A 7,232-nucleotide genomic window follows, 5' to 3' on the forward strand; every position below is an offset into this window, starting at 1 on the left:
GGCGATGCCCGCCGGTGCCCTCCGAGCCCCGGCCCTTGGACGGTGCCCCGTCCTCTCGATCGGGAGGGGAAGGTCATCGCTCCAGGGCCAGGGGCACCTGGGGCAGGACCAGGGAAGCGATACGAACCAACACAGTAGCCAGCACCGGGGCTGGAGTCCTCCGCGGAGAGCTCACCTCCCGGAGCAGAGGTCCTCTGCCGCGCGCGTGGGGGCAGCCAGACCCGCAAGGGCATGGGCTGTGGACGCACGCACCCCTCGCTCCTCCCTCGGTGTCTGGCGGGGGCATGGAGACGGTGGGTGCCGTTCTCGTTGCGGGCAGGAGAGGCCCTTGGCGTGGGCGCGGTCTGTGGTCGCCGACCTGCTCTTCCCACCTGTCGCTCCGCTGAGACCGAAACGCTCAGATGCCTGGCCCCGAGGGTCGACGTTCTCCTGGAGCGTTACTCACGGAGGGAAGAAAACGGCTCCCCCCGGGCCTCGGGGGGCGGAACCCCAGCCGGCAGGTTAAGGGACCCTCTCTTCTGGTTGCCTAGGGAGCGTTCAGGACAGGGCGACAGTCCAGTGGCCCAGGGCGATTTTATGGGGGTGATTTTGCACGTATCCGGGTGAGTGATTAATCCTGGAGCTATACGGGAAGTGTCAAGAGCACAACCTGGTTCTGGTCCCAGTTTCTGCCGCATATTAGCCATGTAACCTCGCCGAACCCCGGTCGCCCCATCTTTAAGCCGGGAATAAGGACTGGTTGAGGGTTTGATGTGATAATATGTGCAAGGCGCATAGCAGAGTGCCTGGCAAATGGTGAATGCTCAATAAATGTCTGTTTTGTGCACATGCTCATGCCCTGTATCTTTAGGTTGTATTTTTAGGTTGCCCTTCCAGGTAACTCACGGTCTGGAAAATGTGAGCATTTCGGTGGTTGTCGGGACTGGGTCAGAGTTTACACTTCATCAAGAGTTTACAATTTCTATCGGTCAGGTCCTCTGGAGAGAGAGAGAGAGAGAAAAAGTTGTTTTAAAGCAAATAAGAGCAAGCAGCCAGAAGGCATAATAACTTAGTTCTTGTAAAGCAGCGGTTCTCAACCTGTGGGTCGCAACCCCTTTGGGGGTGGAACGACCCTTTCACAGGGATCGCCTAAGACCATTGGAAAACACATATATAATTACATATTGTTTTTGTGATTAATCACTATGCTTTAATTATGTTCAGTTTGTAACAATGAAAATACATCCTGCATATCAGATATTTACATGACGATTCATAACAGTAGCAAAATTACAGTTATGAAGTAGCAACGAAAATAATTTTATGGTTGGGGGTCACCACAACATGAGGAACTGTATTAAAGGGTCGCAGCATTAGGAAGGTTGAGAACCGCTGTTGTGAAGGTACTTTGTTTTACTTTCAATTAGCTTTTCACTTGTAAATGCCATCCATATGTTAAAGGAAGAGCGGTTCTGTGATTCCTTTCTCTTTTCTTAAGCTGATTTGAGAATTCCCCACTTTGAAAGCTGCCTGTGCCTACATTGCTTCTGGCAGAGCCCGGATGTAATTTTTATTCTCGTCACACAGTAGCAATTACCATTTTCCTTGTCCCCAGCCGCTGGGACTAGGGCTGTGGTCAGCAGCCGTGCCTCCCTGGATGTTTACCTTCCACATGTTCAGCATATTTCTGATCCTTAAGTCAGAGTCTCCTTCATTCTTCCTCACTCCTCCCCGGGCCTATTTCCATTTCTTCAAGTTCCAGCTGACTTTTCAAACATTTTCATCACAGCTTTTCAAAAATAACTTAAAAAGCCCGGAGAGCTTAGTAAGTTCAAGCAATTGTGGTTTCTTTGTTGTTTGTTAGTTACACTTTACTTTCCCCCTGAAAGTCCGCTGTTTTCAAAACCCTCTCCAGGTGCAAAATAATTGCAGTCACTGCTCCAGTGCTGCCTGTGGGACCTTTTCGGAGGAGGAAAGTGGGTGATGGGGGAGTTCAAACTGATGAAAACAGTGTCCTCCCTGAGAGCTCAGTGAAAGGACCCCTGCGGCTCTGCTCATTCTTGTTAAAATTGCTTTGGGTGTAAACTAAACGCAACTTGCTTGCTTCTCTGCTTTTGTTCTTAGATAGGTTCATAGTTTCGACTGAGAATAAAGTTGCAGTTGGTTATGTTCAAAGTAGCAAATACCTTCACTGATTTACATCATCTTTTGAAAAAAATATTCTAAAAGTTTAAGTATATACATTTAACACATTGTGGGGAGGTTATGTTTTAAAATCATGTCACTCTTTTTCAGCATAACAGTTTTACTGAGATATAATTCACACACCATATAATTCATCCTTTTAAAATGTGCCATTCAGTGGTTTTTAGTACAGTAACAGAGTTATACAACTGACAACACTAATTCCAGAACATTTTATCAGCTGGTCATTCTTAGGGGTGGGTATCAGGAGGAGAGAAAGGTAAAACAGAGATGTGGTGGGCAGCTGCCTCTCCACTGCAGCGTGCGAGGGAGGGCTGGAATCAGGCAGGACCCTGCACCCAAGGACAGTTTTGCAGCGTGCGAGGGAGGGAGGGGTGGGCCACAGCAAACTACTTGGCTGGAATCAGGCAGGACCCTGCACCCAAGGACAGTTATGTGCTGTGTATGGATAACTCTGATTTGCTGAGGTTATTTTGCAAAGTGAAAATGAATTTAGAAAGAAGAATAAATCCACGGTACAGGTCAGTGGGCTCTCTACTAAGTGAAGTGGATAGTGACTGACCAGACACATGTAGAGCAAAATACTCAGCATTGTTGGGCGTCCCAAGCAGTAAGGAGTCAGCTCTGTGGCTTTCAGGACTCCAGGATGTGGTGATCAATGGCAGGTTCTTGTGACCCTTTGCAGTGTCCATTTGGGGGCTCCTAATCCAAGACTATAAGGCGAGACGGGAAGATGGAAGCATTGAGGCCCTCAACACGATTGGTGGGACTGTAGAGTGGTGCGGCCGCTTTGGAAAGCAATCTGACTGCTCCTCAAAAGGTTCAACACAGAATTACCATAAGATCCATCAATTCCACTCCTAGGTCCGTGCCTAAGAGAAATGGAAACCTAAGTCCTCCACACAAAAACTGGCACACAAATGTCCGGAGGAGCATTGTTCACAATAGACAAAAGGTGGAAACAACCCAAATGTCCATCAGCTAATGAGTGGAAAATAAGATGTGGTCTGTCCATGCAATGGAATATTGTTCACCCACAAAAAGGAATGAAGTTCCGATATACGCTGTAACGTGGATGAGCCTTGAAAACATTATGCTAAGTGAAAGAAGCCAGACACAAAAGGGCACATATTGTCTGATTCCAATTATGAGAAATATCTAGAACGGGCAAATCCATAGAGACAAAAAGTAGATTAGTGGTTGCATGGGACTGGAGGGAGAGGTGGGTGGGGAGTGACAACTAAGAGGTACAGGGTGTCTTCTGGGGATGTTAAAAAAATCTTCTAAAATTGATTGTATGGATGTACAATTCTGCATGTGCTAAAAGCCATCGACTGCACTTTAAACATGTGGATTACGTGGTATGTGGGTTCATCTCACTGTCAGATAAGGGGCAGGAGAGCTAGAGCTCAGTGAAGTGGCTATGGGCGCAGTCAGAATTGTAAGAAATGGTTTGAGACGGGGAAACTAGAGGCCGAGAGGCAAAGATCAGACAGCTCTGAAGAAAAGGGGACAGCTTGCCAACATCATGATTTGCAGCTGGATTATTGATATGAATAGATTCTCATTTTCCTAAAGTCAAGTATAGGCTCCTGCCATGTAGCAGATGGTTACAAAGTCCTCTGTGCCATCCATTGTAACAGGGCTTGAGATGTGGGGTCAGAATTTCATCCTGGACGTAGCCCCGGCGTGGGCAGGAAAGCCCTCTCTGTCCTGTGGAGTGATGGTTCGGTCTTGCTCAGCAGCTATGGGCACCGTGCGCACAGCATGTGTGAAGGCTGAGTCGGACAGCATGCTGTTGGTTGGGTAGAGCCGACACGAGCATCTTATAGACTGGTGTGTTACTATGGGTGACTTTCTGGCTGTTTCCATCAGTGGGCTTGGCAAGGGCGGAGGCTGGAGACAGGGAGCAGTATTGGGAGATGACTTGGATCTGAGCAGTGTGGAAAGAGGTCAGTCTGTTCGGAGATAGATGTGTTGGGGCTTAGTTGACAATGTGAGAAAGAGTTTGACAGACGTGACCGGGTAGGTGATGGGCCCTGAGTCATCAGCTAGTTGAACTCTTTCTTGTACTGCATGGGCCCCCATTAGTAGATGACCAGTTCACACTTCTCACATTTATCTTGCAGTTGAGAAGGGGAAATTGTTCCCTGCCCTCAGATCTGGGGTCTCTTTTCCACTACCCCCACCTCTTCCCAAGGTCTTTCTGGGTTCAAGCACAGGGAAGAGTAGCCCTTCATAGGCCTTCAAGGGCTCTAGGGGGGTAGCGCTTTGGGGTGCAGTAGGGGCAGGGCAGAAAGCTATGTACAAGGTTTAGAAAGCAGCCACTACCTTTTAGAGCAAGCCTGTCAAACGCAAAGGCTCACACGGGCCAAATAAACAGGGTGTAAGTGTATGTGGGCCGCAAAAAAAACAAAAGCTTAAATTTTCATAAAAGCATAGGTTTATTTCGATAGAGACATGCTGAATACAAAGGACTGAAATAAATGAGTCGTTAACATAAAATAATAGAACATTTTAATAAAAATTCAGATTTTTTTCTTGAACATTAACTTACCAGACACTGAATAACTGCACAAATTAATAAGCGTAACACAAATAAACTTATTTTTCTTGTTCTCTGAAAGTGAAATATTTCCTGTTGCGCACACCAAACAAGTCAGTTCAAGATTAATGACGTGGCAATCAGCTGCTAAAATATTCACTGCTGGTATTAGTGGAGAGAAATGGTGCATAAGGGAAATGAATGCAACACGATTATAGTAGTCAGTCATTAGCGAACGTTGTAGTTCGTTATTAATAATTATGTATAACAGGATATTGTAAAAATGAAGTTACGAAATTTTTATTAAAATGTTTCTTACATACCGTTATATTGGCTGGGCCACAAAAATATTCGTTGTGGGCCGTATGTTTGACGTGTTTGTTCTAGAGGTTGGTGGTCGGGGGAGGAAGGAGAGTGGCAGAGAGCCTGCCAGCTAAGTATTGCAGAATCCACCAGAAATGAAAATGAAGTCAGTCTGACAGCGGAGCAGTGATCGGGTTAATGCGTTTTCTAACTGAGGCCACAGTTTCAGGAGTCTGCCTCCTGGGAGCCGGCGCTGTCCATGCCCTTGCGGTTGTGGGGCTTTTTGTTCATTCCCAGCAGTTACCAGCCACCCAAGTCCCCGCACAGCGCACTATGCATGGGGAGTCGTGGTTTTGCAGACTCGAGGGACATCTGCCTCTGGCCTCTGTCCCGTAATTTATGGTTGGCCTCTCCCACCACATTGATCTGGTGAAACATCATAACCAGTGGGTTGGCAGAATAACAGCTCCCCAGAGACCTACCTCCCAACCACTGAGAACTTAGAATGTGTGACCTTACAGGGCAGAAGGGACTTTTTGTTTCTGATTAAGTTAAGCATCTGGCGATGGGAGATTCTCCTGGATTATCCAGGTGGACCCAGTGTCATCACAAGGGATCCTATGAGAGGGAGAGGAGGGTCCAGGTCTGAGGAGGAGAGGTGAGGATGGAAGCAGAGTCAGAGAGAGAAGATGCTCCACTGCTGGCTTTGAAGGTGAAGGAAGGGTTCATGGCTGCTTCTACACACACACCACACACACACGCACACGCACACGCACACATACACACACAACACACACACCACACACACACACATACAAACCCATGAGCCTGTGAACAGAGAGCTCAGGTCATTGGAGATGCTACTTACACTCTCTAATCTCAGCTTCCTGTCTGTAACATTAGAAGCATGACAGCGGATTGTTATTGCTTGTGGAGTACTCAGTAATGTTTGGGTGTGTTCGTTTGTTCATTCAACAGATTATTACCAGGCTTCTGTGTGTCAGGTACAAGGGTTGCAACAGTAAACAAACGTAGCTCTTTCTTCCTACTTGAAAAATATAACTTTATTCATGAAGTACAAACTAAATGAATAAGTAAATTAAAACAATTTATTTTAAAAATGAAGTGCAGCCCTAGCTGGTTTGGCTCAGTGGATAGAGCGTCGGCCTGCCGACTGAAGAGTCCGGGTTTTGATTCCAGCCAAGGGCACATGCCCGGGTTGTGGGCTCGATCCCCAGTGGTGGGTGTGCAGGAGACAGCCGATCAATGATTCTCTCTCATCATTGATGTTTCTATCTCTCGCTTCCTCTCCCTTCCTCTCTGAAATCAATAAAAAAATATATTTTTTTAAAAATGAAGTGCAACCTGAAATTTGAGGAACAGTCATATGTTACATCTTGTAAATTACTGCTTTTAAGTTGTCATTAGCCCCACCTGACCTGTTATCAGGAAGCTAAAACTTTTCTTTTAGTGTTTCTCCCTCTTCTAGAATGTTCCAAAAGCTCCTCAGGGGAAAGCCCTCCAGCTTCCCCTCTGGCTGAGGAGAGCCCTGCTGTCCATAGGGTCAGCCATTCTGCTTTTTAAAATTGGGATATTGTAATTCACATACCGCAATATTCACCCTTTTAAAGTGTATAATTCAGTGTGTGTGTTTTTTCATTCTTGTCACCCCAAAAGGAAGTCCTGTACACATTAATAGTCACTTCCCTGTCCCCAAGCCTCTGTCAACCATGAATCTACTTCCTATCCCTATAGATTTGCCTAATCTCAACAAATTCCTATAAATGGAATTCTACGGTGTGTGGCTTTTTGCATGTGGCTTCTTTTACTGTTTTCAAGGTTCATCCACATGGTAGCCTGAATCTAGCTATTTTTTAAAAAATGTATTTTTATTGATTTCAGAGAGGAAGGGAGAGGAGCGAGAGATAGAAACACCAATGATGAGAGAGAATTATTGATCGGCTGCCTCCTGTACACCACCTACTGGGGATCGAGCCTGCATCCCAGGCATGTGCCCTGCCTTGGAATTAAACCATGACCTCATGGTACATGGGTTGATGCTCAACCATTGAACCACACCAGTGGAGCAATCTAACAATTTTTTTAAATCCATAACAACATGACCATTAAAGGAATAGTGACATGGGACATGTCAGAGGTGGGCCCAGTCGGTCCCAAGGGCAGTGTCGTTCCATCAGTT

The sequence above is a fragment of the Myotis brandtii genome, unplaced genomic scaffold (genome assembly GCF_000412655.1).
Source record: "Myotis brandtii unplaced genomic scaffold, ASM41265v1 scaffold193, whole genome shotgun sequence".
In the NCBI taxonomy this organism is placed as follows: domain Eukaryota; kingdom Metazoa; phylum Chordata; class Mammalia; order Chiroptera; family Vespertilionidae; genus Myotis; species Myotis brandtii.